Below are 22,090 nucleotides of genomic sequence, written 5' to 3'. Positions count from 1 at the left end.
TGAATGCAGTTCCTTCAGGATCACCAAGATGTACTTAAGCAATGTAAGAAATGATATCCAAGCAATTGAAAGGAATAACCCTGATGCAGCTGAGTATTATAACATTATTTCATGTGGTTATGTACCAGATACTTTCCTACTTACATATGCATCATTTGAAATGCACAATGTATATATAATACCTGAACAAGAAAGCCTAGCATATTTTGCTAGGTAATTTTATGCATATGTATTAGAGGTTTTTGTATCGATGCACTGTGCATTCACTCACACACTCACACACAGTTGAAAGTAAGTAGAGTAAAATCCTGGGGCAGAATTTTTCATATGGCAGGCGGGCTCAGCAGGAATGGGCGGGGCCCACGACCGGCTCTGTGCCACCATTTCACACGGGCGGGCCAATTAAGGCCCACCCAGCATAAGAACGACCGTTAGCCCTCAGCGCTACCTGTGCAGACGGTGGGGGGAGGAGGGAGAATCGGGACATTGACGAATGCGCGTGAAAGAGTGCTTCAATCTCCCTGAGGCATGGAGCTGCCTCAAGGAGATTGAAAGACTTCTAAAATTATTGAATAAAAGGTTTATAAATTTATTTACAAGGTTGGACAGGCAGCGTTAACAAGTGCTTCAATTCATTTCCTAATGGCCTTAATAGGCCGTTTACATATCAGCGGGCACGCAGCTGACTCCATTGCGTGCCCGCCAAATGAAATATCGCGGGACTGCGCAATGACATCGGGACGCACGCCCAAGGTCATCGTGTGTCATTTTATGCGTCGGCATGCAAGGCCCACCCCTAGACACCAACTGAAAAACCCTACCCCTGAAATCAAAACATGAAAGAAAGAAAGACTTGCATTGATATTGTACTTTTCATGATCTTTGGACACCCTAAAATGCTTTATGGCCATTGAAGCATTTTTTCAAATGCAGTCACTGCCGTAGAAAAATGGCAGGGCCAATTGTGCACAGCAAGCTCCCACAAACAGCAATGTGACAATGGCCAGACATTCTATTTTTTGTGATGTCGATTGAGGGATAAATATTGATCAGGACACTGGGGATAACTCCCCTGCTCTTTTTCAAAATAGCGCCACAGGGTTGTTTACATCCACCTGAGCAGGTGGGGCCTTCGCTTAAAATTTCATCCAAAAGCTGGCACCTCCAACAGTGCAGCACTCCCTCATGCCTCACTGGAATGTCAGCCTCGAGGTAACAATCAGACTTACCTTGCCCTCCTCCTCACCGCTGGTAAATAGTTAACATGAGCAGAGACCTGGAAGTAAGGTGACCATTTTTATTCAGGAAGGGAAGGAAAGTGGGGAAGGAAAGGAGAGGCAAAGCAAACATAAGGATGGGCAGAGCAGAAACGAAGAGAGTTATTTTGAGAAAGGAAGGTAGGCACTTTCAGACACAGAGCCTGCAAACACAGGATGAGAGAAAAATGATCTGAGAACAGACGGGGAAGGCAAGTCTGGTGTAGGCTTTCAAGTGAAGAAGCTGACATCATGATCTTCCCCTCCCCAGTGACAACATGAATGGGGGTTGCTGCCCACAACCTCCTGTGAGAATTCCAATTTCCCATTCATCACTGGCACAGGACCGATGAGGTCACAACAGTGGAACTTTATGCACAGAAGGAATATTCCAAGGCTGCATCAGACCAGCATGTTTTGAAAGATAAAATGAGGAGGAACATATGATTATCAAATGCATAGATAGCTCCCTTGCGCTTTGACAAATAATACAACTCCGCCTCACAGCTTTGTTTCAAATTACCAAGCCAGCTAGCCAGTCAGAGTAACTAAGATCGGAGGAAATACTACCATTACAGAATTGTAGGAAAGTTCCAGCGTAACATTGGCAGAGCAGCCAGCCTGCATGCGTTCATTACTGAGGTAATTGTCCCTGAGTGCCAGCGCTCATACTGCTGCTGTGTGTTAGAGATGACTAATTAATCCCTTTGTAGATGTACTTCATTGCAAGAAGAAAACCACAGGAGAAAACTTAATTTCCACGGCCCTCCCCTGGATCACTGGAAGGATCTGCTCACTGACCCTCACCTTGACCCTGATTTTTCCCATGTCCTTAATGGCATGTCGACTACCATGTTAAACATCTTCCCCTTCTTAAAAATAAAGCAACTGCAGTTGTTGGCGGGTGGCTGAATTACTGCAAGTTCAGCTCTCTCTCTCTGGGCTTTTGTCTTTGGGGCCCATAAATTTTGGTGATGTGTGTCATGGCAGCAGCACCAAGGGCAGGCTGACCTGTGGGTCTTGCACAGTGGGCTCCTGCGTTATGTGAACAGAAGCCATGTGAGTGCTGTCACTTCGAGCACCCTAGGGGCTTGATGCCCATCCCCCGCCGGTGCTGGAAGCCGAGGGTGGGAAGGTGTGGAGAGTTAAAAGAACGGCACGAGCCAGCGTGCCAGTTCCCCGGCTCCAACACCCTCCACCCACCCACCCCCAACCCCTAGCCCTGGGCCATTTTTTGCCGAGGTAGCGGGGGTTACCCATCCGCATGCAATGGGCAGCTAATCAGGGACGTTAAGAGCCTATTAAGGCCAATCACAGGAGGCCAACTGGAAAAATAACTGACTGTGAGGCAACCTACAGGCGAACATATATTTGTTATCAATTTGTAAACTATTCAGATTATTTCATTTCAGCCTGGTTTATTTCTACAGGGTTGTGACTCTCACTTCAGTGATTAAACACGTTACAGTATAGAGCCCCAGCTGCAGTATTCCATTACGAATCAAGAGGAGGCCATTTGGCCCATTGAGTCCATGCCAGCTCTCTGCAGAGCAATCCAGTCAGTCCCATTCCCCCGCTCTATCCCCACAGCCCTGCAAGTTTATTTCCCTCAAGTGCCCATCCAATATCCTTCCGAAATCATTGATCCTCTCCGCTTCCTCCACCCTTGTAGACACCGAGTTCCTGCTCATTACCGCTTGCTGCATCCCCCACTGTATTTCTTGCCCAAAGCCTTATGTTAAAATTGTGTCGATGAGAAGCAGCACCACGAACATGGGAGGGTGGGTTTCTGAGCACGATCACAAAACGCCTCTGAAGGGGTTTGGAATGAAGCACTTTGTCTAGACTAAATAAGCCAAACTTGCCCGCTGCTAAAATGACATTATTTACTAAAAGTCTAAATCGTGTAAAGTAAATAGCGATTCAGAGCTGGTCTTTCCACAGCACTGGGAAGAAAGTAATCCCTTTCTGAAAGAGCTCTCAATGGTCCCAGAACATCAACTGCCCATACACGTTCTGCAATGTTAGAGCTGAAATAATGTGTAAACACAGTGTAATCTAACCTTCTAGAAATGTGCCGTAATTAAGAAAGCATTTGGAGCAAAATTTATTTTTGCAGCACTGGAAGAGGCTGATTTTGTGAAAGCGTTTCCTTTGACAGCCTCAAGCCATGCTGTAGACACAGCACTTTAAGGAGGTTGACATGGCCAAGCACCTGCTTTTTGTTTTAAACAGAAGATTTACACGTGTTTCGCTGACTGGGACACAGTTAATGTTCTGTCACGGTTCTAATTAAGGTTTGAAGTCAATAAAACTTCTCCCGGACTGCACTGGAACTGCTCCCTGCTCCTGGTTCCAGGAGCATTAAATGTGAGCCAATTTCTAAAGCGGCAAATTATTACTGCTATTTCAAATAATAATTGGCAGTTGGGGGAAAAAAGAGGGAGGAGAAGGCAAGGTGGAAGGGGAGATGTGGTGAACAATTGTTCTGCTCACTCTATGCAGTAATGATGTGAATGAGTTCAAATGGAACATACTAACTATTTCACTAGACTAATAAGCACAGTAATTCTTTCCCAAACAGAGTGCATTGTGTGGACTGACAAAGGAAACGCATCCACATCTATAAAATATTACAACTCTTAGCCCAGATTTTGCATTACGAATAATAGCGAGGCTATCAGGGCTCACTGTTACTATGAATCAGATAGCTTCGGGAGAATACACGAGCACAGTTAAATATGGAAATCACAAAGTTGCTGTCTGATTTGCGCTACTCTTCTCTGGCTGTGCTATGACAGTACCATGCCAAGAAACTGCATCGAAACACATGAAAGGTGTGAATTTGCAGTACCTAGACCACTGGATACACTTTTTCTGGCATATTTATTGTGTAAGCAAATTTTTAATAACATGGTAAGTCTTAATAACTAGCATGCATACAAACTCTCTGGCACTGAACCTTAACTTTTACAAATGTACAGTCTCATTCCTTCATATTTTAATTATTGTTGGAGATTTTTAAAAACATGTTTTCTTTTTCTTTCTGTCTCTTTTATCTATCTTAACCCATCTTTCTTTATTTTGCTTTCTATACATGATTTTACATTGAAGTTAACATTCTAACTAATGCTTCCTAGTTTAGATGCTGCTGACAAGGTTTTAACCCACTCAAAACTAATCCATTCAACAGGGTTAAAATCAGGTCCAGCGCCTCTGAATAAGGATTTTTCAGTCTGATTGGCTAAGGAGGCATGTTGATACATGCCCTTTTCATAAAGGTCCCAGATCCCCTGTAGAGGGTACCATGGTGAAATTGCTCTCTAGTTACTGTAAGTTGCCACACAAAGGACCAATAAAAGTCTGTGTGTCGCTGTAGGCATAATCAACCGTAAGCGCAATTCATTCACTGCTGACCGAATGCCCATATGCTTACAAAATCTTACTTCCTATTATCACATTTTTCTGTCACCATTTTCCACTATGAGTTCACTTGTACACATAGAAGCTTCTGAGCAAGGCATCACACACTGTAGTTACAGCCTGCCAGTGGCAGTGCTGGCATGCCTCAGTTTTGCATCGCCCAGTTCTTCAGCTTGACCTTCAGGCACACTCCTGTACTCCAACCAAATCTCTAGCTCTGCTTCTTCTTCTCCAGGTAGCAATTTTGATTATTTGAAGGTCACTGAACCACAGCTTATGCCATGACTTATACTATGGGGCAGGGTAAGAAGCAGGCCTCAAGCCTATCTCAGTTGAAACAGAAACAGAAATACCTAGAAAATCTCAGCAGGTCTGACAGCATCTGTGGAGAAGAACACAGTTAACGTTTCGAATCTGAATGACTCTTCATCAGAACTAAGGAAATAGAGAAATGAGGTGAAATATAAGCTGGTAGAGGGGAGTGGGACAGGTAGAGCTGGATAGGGGGCCAGTGATAAGTGGAGACAAAGAAGAGATTGCCAAAGATGTCATAAACATAAGGACAAAGGGGTGTTGACGGTGGTGATATTATCTAAGGAATGTGCTAATGGGGACATTATGGGTAGCAAACAGGACAAGCTAGTGGCAGATGGCCCTAGTGGGGGTGGGGTAGGGGGAAGGGATTGAAATGGGCTAAAAGTTAGAGATAAAACAATAGATCAAAATAAATTTAAAAATAGGTGGGAAAAGAAGGATTTTTTTTTAAATTATAAATTATTGGAAAAAGGGGGATCAGAAAGGGGGTGGGGATGGAGGAAAGAGTTCATGATCTAAAATTGTTGAACTCAATATTAAGTTCGAAAGGCTGTAAGGAGTCTAGTCAGAAGATGAGGTGCTGTTCCTCCAGTTTGTGTTGAGCTTCACTGGAACATTGCAGCAGACCAAGGACGGACATGTGGGCATGAAAGCAGGGTGGTGTGTTGAATTGGCAAGTGACAGGGAGGCCTGGGTTATGCTTGCAGACAGATCCGAAGGTGTTTCACAAAGCAATCACCCAGTCTGCATTTGGTCTCTCCAATGTAGAGGAAACCGCATTGGGAGCAGCGAATGCAGTAGACTAAATTGAGGGAAGTGCAAGTGAAGTGCTGCTTCACTTGAAAGGAGTGTTTGGGCCCTTGGTTGCTAAGGAAGGGGGAACTAAAGGGGCAGATGTTATATCTTCTGCGGTTGCAAGGGAAGGTGCCGTGGGAGGGATTGGACGTGTAGGGGGTGATGGAGGTGTGAACCAGGGAGTCCCAGAGAGAACGATCCCTGCGGAATGCCGACAGCGGGGATGAAGGGAAGATGTGTTTGGTGGTGGCATCGTGCTGGAGTTGGCGGAAATGGCGGAGGATGATCCTTTGAAGCGGAGGCTGGTGGGGTGATAAGTGAGGACAAGGGGGAAATCTATCATGGTTCTGGAACACTCCTCCATCATCCCCTACACCTCTACCTCCTCCCACGACACCTTCCCATGCAACCACAGAAGGTTCAACACCTGTCCCTTTACTTCCCCCCTCCTCACCGTCCAAGGCAATGTCGCTTGCCATTTCAACACACCACCCTGCTCTCATGCCCACATGTCTGTCCTTGGCCTACTGCAAAGTTCCAGTGAAGCTCAATGCAAACTGGAGGAACAGCACCTCATCTTCCAACTAGGCACTTTACAGCCTTCCGAACTTAATATTGAGTTCAACAACTTCAGATCATGAACTCTCTCCTCCATTCCCACCCCCTTTCCAATCCCCCTTTTTCCAATAATTTATAATTTAAAAAAAATATATCTTTCTTTTCCCACCTATTTTTAAATTTATTTCAATCCATTGTTTTATCTCCACCTTTTAGCCCAGTTCGATCCCTTCCCCCCACCCCACCCCCACTAGAGCCATCTGCCACTAGCTTGTCCTGCTTTCAACCCTTAATGTGCCCATTCCTTAGATAATATCGCCACCGTCAACACCCCTTTGTCCTTTTGTCTATGACATTTTTGGCAATCTCTTCTTTGTCGCCATCTATCTGGCCCCCTATCCAGCTCCACCTGTCCCACTCCCCTGTACCAGCTTATATTTCACCTCATTTCTCTATTTCCTTAGTTCTGATGAAGAGTCATTCAGTTTCGAAACATCAACTGTATTCCTCTCCGCAGATGCTGTCAGACCTGCTGAGTTTTGCCAGGTATTTTTGTTTTTGTTTCAGATTTCCAGCATCCGCAGTATTTTGCTTTTATCTCAGTTGAAACAGGGATCGCTATTGGCATAATTCTGAATCACACGCTAACCATCTAGTCACTGAGCTAACTGGTCCCCCGTCAAGGTCTGCTACATCACAATAAATAACAACATACAATCAAAATATGAATTAAAATAACAAAATATATATATTGGGTTCAAGTCCCACTCCAGGACTTCAGCACAAAAATCAAGTGCAGTACTGAAGGAGCACAGCATTGTCAGAGATGCTGTCTTTTGGGTGAAATGTTAAACCAAAGCTGCTGGGTGGATGTAAATGGTCCCAAGGCATTCTTTCAGAGAAGAGAAGGGGAGTTATCACTATTTATCTCTCAATCAACATCTCAAAAACAGATTATCTGATCATTATCACACTACTGTTTGTGGGAGCTTGCTGTGCACAAGTTGGCTGTTGTATTTCCTACATTACCACAGCCGTGACACTTCAAAAATAATCCATTGACTGTAAAGTGCTTTGATATGTCCAATGGTTGTGAAAGGCACTATATAAATGCAAGCCTTTCTTTTACATTTGCGTACTATTGTCCAATTGTTCCCCCAACCTCTATCCCCACTTTACTTGAAGACTACACCTGGTCTTGACTCTGCAAAGCTGTCGGTGATCAACGCGTATTTGGGTCACAAAGCTATACAAAAATAAATGAGGTCACTACAATAGGCTGCTATAATGTGCGGCCCTACATATGTGAACAGCACTACAAGGTTTGAATGGTTTACCATGTAAGGTACAGTTCTTATTCAAAGCATGAAAATTGGGATTTATAAAATTTTACAGTCGCTTGACAGTATAGAACTTTAAAATTTCTGAAAAGAGAAACACATTGCCAAAGCTTTTCATCTTGGACACATCAGGGCAAACACAAGAATATCAAATTTCAAACGACCACAACAATTTATACTGACACGATGGGCCGAAGGGCCTGTTTCTGTGCTGTATAATTCTATGATGAAAAGGGTGCTGATCATTTCTTTTAGCTGAATAACCAATTTAAAATAATCAGACAAGCTCATAATATGGTTCATTTATGCTTGCTAGAAGTGACATGTATTCACACGCACAACATGCCATTCTCTGCAAACAAAAGATGTACAAGCCTTGCAACTTTTTTTGAATTACCCGGGAGCTTGGTGGGCCTATAGTTCCCCTTTGCTTTCTCCATGGCAATGCCTCAACCGGAGTCGACTTGTCAGCCAATTAGAACCCCTTTCTCTTTTAGTATAAATTGCGATGGTTTGAAATTTTGCATTCTTGCGTTTGTCCTGATGAGTGCAAGATGAAAAGCTTCGGCAACATGTCTCTCTTTTCAGCAATAAAATTTTACAAGTTGAAAGTAAATAATAGGCACATGATTCAAAAACATACAAATTATATGTCTTAAAGAGAGGAAAATAATGTCCTTGGCAAACACCCTTCTTTTGGCTTGCAAATAGAGAACAGGCAGAAGAGACACATTTCATTTTGTTATATGGCAATGATGCAGGGCTGGATTTCAGTTTGATGTCGGTCATGTTGCTCTGTGTTTGTACATTAAAAAAAGACCTTGGCAACACTTTTTTCCACACCAATAAAATATTAAGCTTGTGCCTCAGGTTGATGTGCCCTCCTATCTCTGCTGCCCAGTGGGGGCATGCCTGATCTCTCCTTGGCACCCCTTAATATTGACACCACCACACACAAAAGCCCAAAAGTGTCGACTCCTTGCTAGGACAGTTACACACACATGTCCCCCTCCCCACCCCCACCAGCACCTCAGCCAAGCAGCCATAATTCATTTCTGAGTCTTGACAATGAACTTTAGCAGTTGATTCAATTAAATACAATCCACTGCCAGCATTAAAAAAATGACAGTAAACGAGTGGTATAGACGTGGTCCAGAGTCACGGCTTTCTAAATTCTATCACTACTGATACTCTAACATTAGTGAAAGATTTAGAAATTGAGATATATGCCCTGACTGACATTGTAAAGAAACTTAAGTCAGTTTAGCCCCAAAGCTATATTTAATTTTTATATAAGATGCTTGATCAATCAGGTGTCATTTTAAATATATTCTCTGCCAGCGCAATATGTGTAGAATTGGTCATTTTGCCCTTGCACAGTCTTGGCTAGTGCTCACACATGAGAATGTATGAAATTTAAACTCATTGTTAGATGTGTCACTAATTCCCACTTTTTATTACATTGAAAACCACCATGTTGCTTAAGAGGGCAGGGTGTCTTGAATGATATGTTTTTTCCACAAAGAAAGCTAAATGTACAGCAATAAAATTTAAATGAACACCATTCGCTGATGCAGGATTAAAAGGATGACAGAGTCCGTGGTCAGGATTTAATGTTGGCAACGGGTCTTTCACCCGGCAGCAGGTGAACCAGCGGGAACCTCGCAAAGCCCCTGTTGGGAAAGCCCACCAGAATGAAGTGCCCATCTGGCATTTAACTAGCCAACATCTGGTTTTCCCCGGGATTTATGGCACCAGGGTGGAAAACCCCGTCCCTGCGAGAACTGTGGACCAGTCAGAGGCCAGAAGCTCTCCATTACTCATTAGCGCCACCAGAAGCTGTGGCTGTTGCTGGTAATGCACCCACCAGAAGCACTGCTGATGGGCCAAGGTCACAAGTCAATGAGGGCAAGATGGGGGTTAAGTGGGAGGATAGCTGGCTAGGGGAGGAGAGGAGAATGTTGGAAGAAAGGACAGGGAGCCACTCTCAGTGGGCCCATCCCTTCCCAATGCCGGGTCCCTTGATCAGGCACTGAGTGCCTTTGAACGAGGGACACTTCCAACCCCACCCCTTGGAAATCTGCAAGCAAACCTGACAGGGTTTGCTTATATGAGATCCTGGCATGGCAACTGCTCCACCTGTAGCTGGTTGAATACCAGCGGCAGTAGGATGAGGCCCTTAAGTGACCATTAATTACAGGCCTCAATTAGCGCTGAAACGGGAAGGCCATCGACGAGCCTACCCCACTCCGGACTTGATCAAGTTGAGGCAGGAAGGCAGTGGAGTACCCAGCCCATACCCTCCCGCCTGATTATATACCCTACTGCCTCCAAACCCATCTCCAGCAGGGGGCATTAGATTCTGCCCAATGTCTTTTTTATATTCTTTCATGAGATGTGAGCGTAACTGGCAAAGCCAGCATTTATTGCCCATTTAATGGAGTCAAGCAGCACATTTCTCAGTCCTAACCATAAATCTAGGGCATAATATTATGTATACAGAGGCAAGGCAGGATACGCAGCAGGAAACAATCAGTGGATTCCGATATGAAATACAAAGTTATATATCGCAAACACCGATTAGCAAAAAGTCAGAAAAAGATCCTTTGTTCCAATATAAGAGAGGACTGAGAAGTGTGTTCCCTGAATCCATTAACAGTTCACTGGTCCCTTTTGCTTTTTTAAAAAGGAGATACTAGGGTGCTGTAAATCGCTGACTCCGAACGCAGATTGGAAAATCACTTAGGGCGGTATCGTCCCAGATTTGCACAAAGTGCGGTGGTGGGCAGCAGAAAAGCTGTTTTACCCGCCGGCCGCAATGGTGGGTTTTTGCGCTGTATGGTCCCATTCCCACCTCATTAATCATACAGCCACAGGAAACGTGCCGACTCACTGGCGGGCGGCCTCCGACTTGTCCACCACTCCGTTACCTCGCTGCTTCCTCACGCAGGGCGCCATATTTAAACCCGCAGCTGCCACAGGCTTCTCAACGTTTGCAGCCCAGGGCTGCTGCGGTGAAGACATGACCCCAAAGGCCAAGAAGGGTGCAGCCACCCGCCCCCCCCCCCCCCCCCCCCCCCCCCCCCCCCGATTCAGTGACGCATCCCTGGGGTGTCTTCTGGACACAGTGGAGGCCCACCGCCAAGGCTTCTACCCCTGCTCTGGCCGCAGGAGGTCCATCACCACTCTGGCTAGGGGGGCAGTGGCAGAGGTTATAATTAGATGCAAATGTATTAAAATGACATTCGTGATGTGCGGCAATGGAAAACGTGGCCCGCCATTGATGGGCAGAGGGGATGATCGGAAGCTGGTTTCGATTTTTCACCTCCGTGACATATTCCGCACCCCCCCCAACCACCCACACCCCCCCCCACGCCATGATGCCCCAATGCTAACAGGGTCGGAAATTTCCGGCCTTATAGCGTCGGCTAGCTCTAATGTGCCAGCCAATGATTTGAAGGCAAAGCAGGATATGCAGCAGGAAAGAAGCAAGTTTGTCACACAGCAAAATCTACCCTGCATCAAACAACGCAAACAGCAAAGCAAAGCTTAAAAAAAAGAGTCTCTACAAACTACAGCAAACAGAACTCATGACCAAACCTCCATCAGGAGGCATTGCTCATAGCAGGGCGATTTCTCCAGCAACATTCAGTAAGTGGAGGATAGCTACGTAATAAAATGTGTGTGTGTGTGTGTGTAACTCCCACCCCAGCTGCTTACAGCAGGGCAGTCTCCTGTTGTGGTTGACAGCAGAATTATCCAATCATCCCTATTCTGCCTGGGAATAATGGTGCCACCAAACACAAACCACCAACTTCTCAAGGGCAATTAGGGATGGGCAATAAATGCTGGCCTAGCCAACGATGCCCACATCCTGTGAATAACTTAAAAAAAATATACATTTCTCTTAGTCCTATTTTGCTGAACATATTCTCAGGAATACAGTAATGTTTCAACTAAGATTCGACATGAGAATATGACTTTAAGTGGTGTAGAGAACAATTACATGCAAAAATCATAGTCTACAATCATAAACTTTGAATGAAAAGTGAACAGCATTTTGAACTAAATATTCAGGTATATGGCTAGTAGTTAGTTGGGTCTCTTTGCCTTCATAGCAACCAATTGTAATTTCACAGTTACTGTGGTCCCACCAATCCATGTCTGAAAATAAAAAAAACAAATAATCATAACTTAAGACAATTGTCAATAGAACCAGAAGGTAGACAAGGGGAATATCTTTTACACGGTGAGTTGGGATGCTCTGGAACGTTTTGCCTGAAAAGCCAATGAAAACAGGTTCAATAGTAACTTGTAAAGAGGAATTGGATATATAGTTGGAAAGGAAATATTTGCAGGGCTATGGGGAATGTGACTAACTATTAGCTTGTTCAAAGGGCTGGCACAGCCATGATGGGCCAAAAGGCCTCTGTTTGTGCCATATGAATCTATCCTAGAACGTGCAAGTTTGGCTAATAAAGATGAAGAAATGGGTGTGCGTAAAGTCCACAAGCTGAAGCTGTCGCAAAGGGAATTTTCTTTCCCTCCCTTTGTACCAATGAGTTTTATATGCCAGCATTTGAAAACCATGTAGGAGGATTTCCAAATAAATCTGAGATGCTGCACTCATTGCAGAATCTCTGCCCCAATTCCAAGTTCTGTTCCTTGTCAAAATGGACCGTGAATTATCAGCTGCATTGAAAGCAAGCTGATCCCACGCCAATCTCCCAAACAGTACACATCAAAAAGTATCTCATGAGAAAAAAATGTTATAGGAATAGTTCAGTCTAAATGTTTGGGATTTCATGGTCAGTTCATTCAACTCAACTTGAATCTCAAAGTTTTCAAAAGCTGCAGCTGAAACCAATTGCCTCATTTCTTTCTGCACTCAGGTCCCATTCATTATGGAAAAAGCCTAAAGTAGTTCTTGTGCCAGCTCACTACACAAACCATCCACAATGATGTCAATTTATTCAGAGCAGATTCCACAATACTTGTCAACAAACGGGAATCAGTTTGAAAAGATTCTCACATCCATATAAACTGTCAATTGCATTGTTCCAGAATGTGGCAACGTGCAAATGGCAAGATGAATAAGATATCACCCAATCTGAATAATCATCGAGAACCATAAATATCCAATAGAGACTTTACAGAGAGCACAGAAATTGAGCCCAAATGCTCAGTGCCTGACAACAAATACTGACCCAAGAAACATTATATGAAGATTATTATAATACACAACTAGGCACTTAAGCTAGCAATACTGGGGCATGACTTCTATAGAATCATAGAATCTTGCAGCACAGAAGGAGGCCATTCGGCCCATTGTGCCAATGCTGGCTCTTTGAAAGAGCTGTCCACTTAGAACACACACACCATATTTTCCCCATAATCCCCGAAATTGTTATAATTTTCACGTACAACAAAATATTATTTCTATCAAAAATGCATAACAAATTACAAAATAATTATGCAATACAGCACAACACCACAGAGCATGCTCTGAGGAAATAAATTCATCAACTCATCCTTTCCAGCACTCAGGGCCCCTTCACACCTTGTAAACTCAACAAGGCAGGTGCATTTTCCTAATCACACCCTTTTGCATTTCATAACTGGAAAACATTCCAGGCTCTATTTATTCCCAGCCCTCCCTGGTGTGCTAAAATTATTTTCTGATGTCCTTCAGGTGCCTTCTGCTGTTGACCACTTTCCCTGAAGATTGGGAAGATTGGGAGAACTCTGTGAGTACTGGATGGATGCACAAAGATAGATATGTTTGCAGCTTTCCATTTTGGCTCCCTCCTAGCTCTTGCTCGGTGTTGACTCAATTTTTTAGGGAGTTATGTCCACTAACCTCGGTCCGGCTCTTGATGTGTATTAGCAAGTTGTGCCATGAAGCTGTCCATGCACACTGACTGTGAGAGACGTGCTAAAGAGAAGTACATGAAACTGCTGAGGTTAGGCCCAAATGGCAGATTTGGGGGCTGGAGGGCAGCTTTTCAGAGTGGCAGAGGACGAGAAGTGGACTCCCACTAGGATCTGTACTGGGACCACTGTTGTGCATCATTCATATTAACGATTCAGTCTTTGGAATCAAAAACACAATTTTTAAATTTGTGGACAACAGCAAAATTGGTGGGGGGGGAACTGAGGACAATTGCAACAAATGACATGAAGGATTTGATAAACCCGCAGAATGGGCATATAAATGGGAAATTAATTTCAACATAGATAAATAAGGAGGTCACATATTAACTGGAAAATTAAAAAGCCAAATGGGTTAGAGGGGCAAAGGGGTACAAATCACTCACAGTAGCAATGCAGGTCAATAAGACAATTAAAATACAAGGCAAACCAGATACTGGGGTTTATTTTGAGGGATAGAATTGAAAAGTAGAGAAGTTATGCTAAACTTGCATCAAACCCTTGGTTAGACCACACGGAGTACTGTATACATCTCTGGTTGCTGTTTTATTAAAAACAAGAATTTAACAACCTTGGAGAGAGCACAATAAAGATTTGCAAGGACAATAGCAGAACTGCTGGCATATACATGTCAGGAAAGGATGGACAGGCTGTGTCTCTTTTCTTTTGAAAGGAGAAGACTGAGGCCTATAAAATTATGAAAGGTTTTGATAGAGTGGCTAGAGAGAAAGAGAATGTTTCCACTTGCGGCGAACAACTAAAAACTAAAGGCCATCAATATAATATAGTCACCAAGAACCCAAATCAGAAATTCAGGAGAAACCTCATTATCCACGCAGCGGAGAGAATGTGGAATTTACTACCACTGGAGATAGTTGAAGCAAATAGTATAGATGCATTTAAGGGAAGCTAGACAGGCATATGAGAGAGAGGGGAATAGAAGGTTATGATGATAGAATTAGATAAGGAACGATTGAAGGTGGCACAAGTGGGACATCAACATCAGCATGAACTGGTTGGGCTGAATGGCCTACTTCTGTGCTATGTATTCTATGTAGCTCAATGCAAGTGCAGCCGGTTTCCAGTCCATTTAAACATTTTATCCAGGTCCTGGTGCAAGGTGCAGTGGAACAGGTACACTGATTGACTGTCCAGAGGCAACAGAGGAGGTTCTCATTTAAGACAGAGTTTACAGTCCTCTCCTTTATATGTCTTTTTAAATGCTAATTGAGATGACTGAGGTGTCCAATCGACAATCGAGTTAACAAAAGTGCTCCCTTTTTAAAAGGGCACTAACAAATAAGCCCAAATTATAAATAAAGCCAAATGAAGCTTCAAAAATATGATGATTTAATTTGATATGTCCACAATGTAGTCCAGTGGCTCCAGGTACCCTACTGCACCCCAAATATATTCAGTCAGCGTCTCAGCCAAGGACTAACCAGATCTGACTCTGCTTAGTTTCCGAGATCAAGCATTGCCCTTTTTAAAATTGGAGTTATTCAAAATTAAATACTTTTGCAACATTCTGTTCATCCTTTGTACCGTATAACTGTAATTTGGGTAGCTACAAAATGATAAAGGAACAGTCATCATTAAAGACGTTAATAGCATCATTTTTTTCTGCCACACTATATAGTCATTTCCTTAACATTCACTAGCTTCAAACTTTAAAGTTCAATTTGTGATTTCAATGCTGACATCAAAAGTTGGTCAAGGAAGATATTGTTAAATTATTTTCTGAATAAAAACATTATAACGCTTTTAAAATCTATCATTGAAATACTGTTTCAAGTTTTTCTCCTCTCTTCCTAAAACAGCGCACTCCCTCTTTGAACCATCTGGCCATTCTGTACATTAAATTGATCGCTGCACCAACAGGCATGGGCACCCTCGCCTGTGATCACCATTGCTCCCACCTAGCAAGAAAGCCATGATTCTCGTGACATGGCCATAGATCTTGTTATTTTTGAGCTGGGAAGAGGTATTGAGAAGGGGGTATATTTTGTGAGATTAAGGCCCTGGTGCACAGCCCTTGCCCTGGAATGGAAAGGGAAGTGTGTAAATGAGGTTGGAGGGCATCTGAGGGGTAGAGCAAAACAAGGTGGACTGAAAACGTCAGCAGCAGTCGAGTTGGAATGGAAAGGAGGAAAGTAACAAGGGAAGGTCGAGACAGACAGAGAGGCTGGGACAGAGGGAGAGAGACAGAGAGAGAGAGTCACATTCACACAGAGTGAAAGAGTTAGAGAACAGTAACAGTGGCAAAGGACAATAGAGAGAGGGTGGCAGACATTTACAAGATGCAAAAAAAAGTTTGAGACAAAACTCCCCTTGAACCTTGACTTGATTGATGAATAAAGAAAATGGGCCCATTGAATATAAATTGGAACAGCAGACTTAGGTACTTAATATTACAAGTATTTCCCTTATACTGGTGTCACCTAACTTTCAATACTTCCTCATGGTTTCTCCTGAGTGACAACTTGCCCCGGAACGAGAAGATAATCAATGCTGCAGGCAGCTGCTCAGCTTCAAGTTTCAGGAGCCACCTCTCCATCAAAAAAAGGAATCGTGATTCAACAAAGTAGCAAAAACCTGCCAATGGCAAATTGCCATTCCATCGTGCCTCAAGCCGATTGGTGGTCACAGTTTGGGTCTGTTACATGTCGAATGCCATTGCCCCTCTCCTGGCAATGCTGAACGCTCGTGAAACATTGGCATCGTGAGGGTCTCGTGTTGCTAAGGCAATAATAAAACATGGCATCCCTCGCCATCACCGCTTGATTTAAATGGGGCTGTCCACATTTATTGACAGGTGTGTTGACAGTCACTTCTGGCGGAATGTACATTTGTGGCAAAAAACGGCAGGAATTTGCTTCACAGGGTTCAGTGCCGAGGGTTCCACCCCAACACCCGACCTGCAAAACGGTGCCTTCACTTTCTGGGCTCACACGTAAAGAATGGCTGCTGGCTGCTTGGATGAGGTACTGAAGGGGCAGCCAGCACAGGTGGATCTGTGAACCAGCACGAGTCCTTTAGGAGAAGTGGGAAGAAATTCAGGTGGAAAATGTTCTTAGCGCCAGTCCTCACTCAGAAAGCTCAGCTAGCAACAGTAGGCGATCTCTGAAAAATGACAGAATCCAGCAGGGGCCCAAACTCCTCAGAAAATAGGCCTCAGGTCTTATTTTAATGATAAGGGGGGGGGGACGCCTGCCATTCTTCATGCCTCCAGAGGCAGCTTACCCCAATCAGCTGGGCCTCCTGTCTCACCAGGAGTAGGCCCCAGGTTCAGTCCTGGGAAGGAAGAAGAAAGAGAACTGGGGGAGCAGAGGAAAACCAGTGTGGTGGGTTGGGGGTGGTGCGGCCAGCAGCAGCTTTCGTGAGTTTCTGTGGAACCAAGAGGAGTCGTCTCTTTAAAAAAAAACCTTTTTGTTGGGGGCCACTGCTTAGGCCTCAACAATCCCTGTGGTAAGCCCGTGTGAAGCAGTAGCTCTGCCCAATTTCCTGCAGGGGTCCTGAAAGGGGCTTTACCGCATTGTATTTGTAAGCGGCCAAACCTTTACTTCAGACAGCTGTCAGGGCACTTGAGCAGCTGCCTGTGCCAATATTGTGCCTCCTGTCCACCTGGCACAAATAAATAGCGGGACATTGCACCCTAAATTTAACTCTTCTTACATTTGCTTTATGGGATTAAAATTGGTGCACACTTGAGAACCATTTCCTGCCCCATTGTCTTTCTCTGTGTCTGTGGGTGTGTAAAATGCCGCTTCTTTCAAAGGTCATTTACAGCTTGAGGGTCTAAGTGGCCCATTCCTGTTCCTAAGACCATGTGATAGCTATGAGCTTGACCAATCTGGAATTATATACATATCTGCAATTGAGTCTACGTTCTAATTTGAATGGTATGACTTGTCTAAAAGAAAGCTGCTGGTAGTTGAACTTCAACCACTCTCCAGTTACTCCACAAACTTTATTCGAGTACTTTGATGTATCCACCCACTAATCCTGGAATTCACCTTCAAGTGCTGCTATCAACATTAACTTTCACCTTTGATGGCTTAAAATGCCACGTTTTATTTGAGAAGAGGAACACAGTGGTTATCTGCGATCAAGTGTAAACGAACCTTTTGTGGGAAGCAAGGGAGGTGCCAATTGAAAACCCTCGACACTACTTCCTTTTAACCTAACCAAGCAAAGCATATTTCATCAAATAACCAAAGCATCACACAGGTGACCTCCAAGCTTCTGTCTTTGAGCTTGTATAGGCTTGCAGTATGAAAGATCGAACATAAACCTTTTTAAGCCAGACCAGAAAATCACTCCAGCAACCTCCCTCAAACAGACAAGTGAAATGAAATTCCAGGATCTCCAACCGACCAGACGTCGAGGAGTTGCCCTGCAGCAGCGCAGGGAATTCTTTATGCTCCGTGCAATTATCTCATTCTGTAGTTAACCCTTACATCCATCAGTCCTGGCCATGTCTGGATATTAATCCAGCACTGTCCAACACAGAATGAACTGCTTTCATTTACACCAATTTTGCATTGTTGACAATTCACTTCAGTATTTAATGTTCTATTAGGGGTCCATTTTAAACCAGCTCAACAGGCAGGCGTTCCCAGGGGTATGGTTGGGATGCTGGTTTGACACTCCGCCCAGTATTATCCTCCATTCAGTGGAGTGGAGAGTAAAGTCCGAAAGGCTGTAAAACCAGCGTTACGCCCAATCCCAGGTTAAAATTGTCCCCAGTTCCCTCCCATTCTTTGCCCACACTTTGCCCCATTCCACAATGGCCCTCCCCCTCCAGTAGGAAAATGACAAGCCTCGGCGACCCAGCAGAGCACATAATGGGATGCAGCGGTTTAGGGAGAGGGAGGAGAGTCCTGACCAAGGAAGGGCCTCTACGCTCTACCATGACACAGCCCGAGGCATTGGGTCTACAAGGGGCCCCATCACTGGTGCTGCCTTTACTTCATAAAGAGCATTGATGGGACAAGACGACTGGAATAATTACCACTTCAAGCAATTAGTGCCAAGATGTTTACTGAAATCCTGTCATGTGTAATCGCGCAGAGTACCCAGAAAGAAAAGCTGCTTCTCATCAGATATGGACATAAAAGGCATGGTTATGCAGGGCTGTACTCCTGTCAGGCATGTAACTGATTTTTCCACAATTTGTTCTGCACTTACTGACAGAATTCCCTGAAGGGCAATAAATATAGGAGTGCACTGCAAATCAAAAAGTGATTTGCTATATTTGGCTCATTTTATATTTACAAATTGCAATTAAATGAAAGCTAGAGGCACATTATTTACAGAAGCAGTTATTCAGATAAACAGTTAACTCATTGACTTCATGAGTACAGAACTATACACAAAATGTACTTCCCTTCTTATACCCCAAATTCAATTAGAATAATAATCATCAAGACTTTGGCCTTTTGTCTTTCCCTCCTTTCTTCTGTAACTCAATGCCACAACAGCCCTGTGGACAAATTGCCCAACAACCAGGCTCAATAATCATACTTGGACGATTAAAACATGAAGGGACAAGCACTTTAACCTTAGTCCATTGGAGAGCAGCATGTCTGGCTGATATCTCACAACTGTAGTGACCCCAATGCGGCCTCAACAACAGTAACTTGTATTAAGTAGAGGCTTTAAGATTAGAATATCCCAAGGGGCTTCACAGGAGTCTATCAAGCAAACTCTGACACCAAGCTTCACAAGGTGATATTAAGGCAGTTGGCCAAATGCTTAGTCAAAGAGGTAGATTTTAAGGACTGTCTTAAGGGAGGAGAGGTAAAGAGGTGGAGAGGTTAGGGAGGGAATTCTGGAGTTTGGAACCTAGGCAGTTGAAGGCACGGCTACCAATGGAGGAGCAATTAAAATCGAGGATACTTTAAAGGCTGAAATTAGATGAGCACATTTAATTGGAAGCGGTTACAGAGACAGGGAGGGGTAAGGCTGTGGAGCTGAGATTCAGCTCAAGTCAGGTATCAAAGCTGGAATTTTATTAATCTGTGTGGCTCTGTCCTAAACCTAATGACATATCAGAGACTATGTTCTTCAGTTAAAAGTATAATATTATCAATAAATAAGGACTTACAGGGAATCACTATACCAGTTTATCATGTTTTCCCTAAAATCCCTCATCCCTTAGAATTTCTGGAAGCATTGTGGGACAACTCAGCCCTGCATCCAAGTATGCAGCTTAAATCACCTATCAACCTATGAAATAACTCCTCCGCAGCTATCCCATCTCAATTACTTAGAAAATAATTGAGGGATCATGAATGAGATCATCATTTGTCATTAGGCACAACAAACCCTTCATTTCAGGATTTCAAAATGGGATTCTGCAATACACAGAAACTGGGGGCTGAATTTTACAGGGCCTTCGAGGGTGGGTTCAGAGGCAGCAAAGCTGGTAGAAAGGCCTTACCCAACATCATCCCTCCCTCCCTCCCTCTTACCAATTTGCCCAGCAGCAGGGCAGGTAGCCGACAGTCCACCCACCCAGACCCAAACTGAGATGCTGTAAGTGACCAATTAAGGGCTTCTTCCCATCTCCACTGGCATTTTACCAGCTCTTTGACACACAAAGGCCCCCACTCCCAACCGCACCCCCACCTTCCGTCACCCCACCCCCGGCTGCCATGGGGCTGTCCCTGCGACTTCCTGCCACCTGTAAAATATGACCCAGATCCCGCTGCCCAGTGAAGCAGTGTCACCTTTTGCTTTCAGCACCCCTCCCCCTCCCAACTCAGCAACCGCTTCCAAAAAAAACTTGGCCTGGGATTTTATCTTCCAGATTCCCAAAACAATCCAGGTGATCCAATGTCTGACCTCATATACAAATAGTTCTGTAGTAAGGAGAACAGTTCAACAGTCATTTGATATTTGTTTTTCTGCTTTTTGTCAGAGTGCTATTAAATAAATAAATATTTACAGAGCTTGGGATTTCTAACTTTGGAAAGCTACCAATAAAATAAAGAGTTTACAGGATATAACATGAACTGTCTTATTCCATTTATAAATTATTTGTCACCTCTAGTGGCATCAGTGGCTCAAACAACTCTATTAGATCAAAAATACTGCAGATCCTGGAAATCTGAAATAAAAATAGAAAATGCTGGAAATACTCAGGAGGTCTGGCAGCATCTGTGGAGAGGGAAACAGAGTCAATGCTTCAAGTTCAATACAAAATTTCCTCAGAACACTCAGTGCCAGATTGAGGTACCCAACATCAGGAAGAGCCTCTGAACCTTCCTCCCTCAACCCCCCAACTCCCCGTGACCCCCCCGCTGGCCCGCCCTCACTCACCTGTGGCCTGGTCGCTCACTGATCCTGCATTACCAGCAGCTACCATTGCTTCCCCACTTCACCCAACCCTCACTGTGGCACTGCCTGCAATGAAGAGCTGCCAGCCTCTGATTGGCCAGCAGCTGCCTGCCTCTGATTGGCCAGCAGCTCTTGGGGCACGATGCAGTCCCCGGGGTTCTGGATCCCAAGAGGGCCCAGAGCTGGCCAATGAAGTGCCTGACTGGCATTTAATAGGGTGGGCCTTCCCCAAAGGGGGCAGCATGGAGCTCTCGCTGGCTCCGCGGGCAGCGGGTGACACCCTATCGCCTGAATTAAATTCCGCCCAATATGTGGGAGACCGTTTGATCAAATGGATATTTAGATGGAGGTCAGGAACGGGCAGCAGAAATCCTGTAAATAATCTTCTGATGTTACTAAGATGATAAACCTGGTGCCACAAAGTTGCCCAGCCCTGTGGCTGAAGTGCTCTGTAGGAAATGCAGACCGGCCCCTTGTTTCACCTTTTTGTTTCTCCCTCTCTCTGGGAAACTATCTTATCTCCACTCTGCACTGTCCCAAACAGCTAAACCAAGATTTGGGAATTCCTTTGGGCTGTTGTCTCTGGGTTCAGTTAGCAAACTGCCTGAACTTTGAACCTCTGCTGCATGACAGATAAGATCATTTTTCTTGCAATTATTTCCACCCTCGCAAATTTTGCAACATCTTGTATTTATCTTAGTTATTAAGCCATTCAAGACCAAATAATGGGACCGGACTAGTAATCCAGAGGCCCTGACTAATCCCCTGGAGACATGGGTTCAAATCCCACCATACCAGCGGGGGGAATTTAAACTCAGTTATTGAATTAATCTGGAGTAAAAAGCTGGTCTCGTTAATAATGATCATGAAACTATTGGCTTGTCGTAAAAATCTATCTGGTTCACTAATGCCCTTCAGGGGAGGAAATCTGCTACCCTTACCCAGTCTGGCTTACACGTGACTCCAGACCCACAACAATGTTGCTTCCGCTGTAGGTTGATATGGGCTGCTTCTACAGTGGAAGGGCTGTGAATGAAACTGGAGTCATTAGCAAACAATTAAAGGCTGATTAAGACTGTTGACGGTGCCCTGCCAGGCAACAAAAGCCATTTTTTATTCAAACATTAA

General features: G+C 44.2%; 1 protein-coding gene across 4 annotated transcripts in view; it reads right to left on the bottom strand.

Moving 5' to 3' along the window:
• The window catches only part of ltbp1 (latent transforming growth factor beta binding protein 1), a 383,746-nt gene that overhangs the window by 316,053 nt on the left and 45,603 nt on the right, over nt 1-22,090 (bottom strand). The window lies entirely within an intron of this gene.

Source organism: Carcharodon carcharias, chromosome 2 (assembly GCF_017639515.1).
Source record: "Carcharodon carcharias isolate sCarCar2 chromosome 2, sCarCar2.pri, whole genome shotgun sequence".
Classification (NCBI taxonomy): Eukaryota; Metazoa; Chordata; class Chondrichthyes; order Lamniformes; family Lamnidae; genus Carcharodon; species Carcharodon carcharias.
This window is presented reverse-complemented; position numbering and strand designations above follow the sequence as displayed.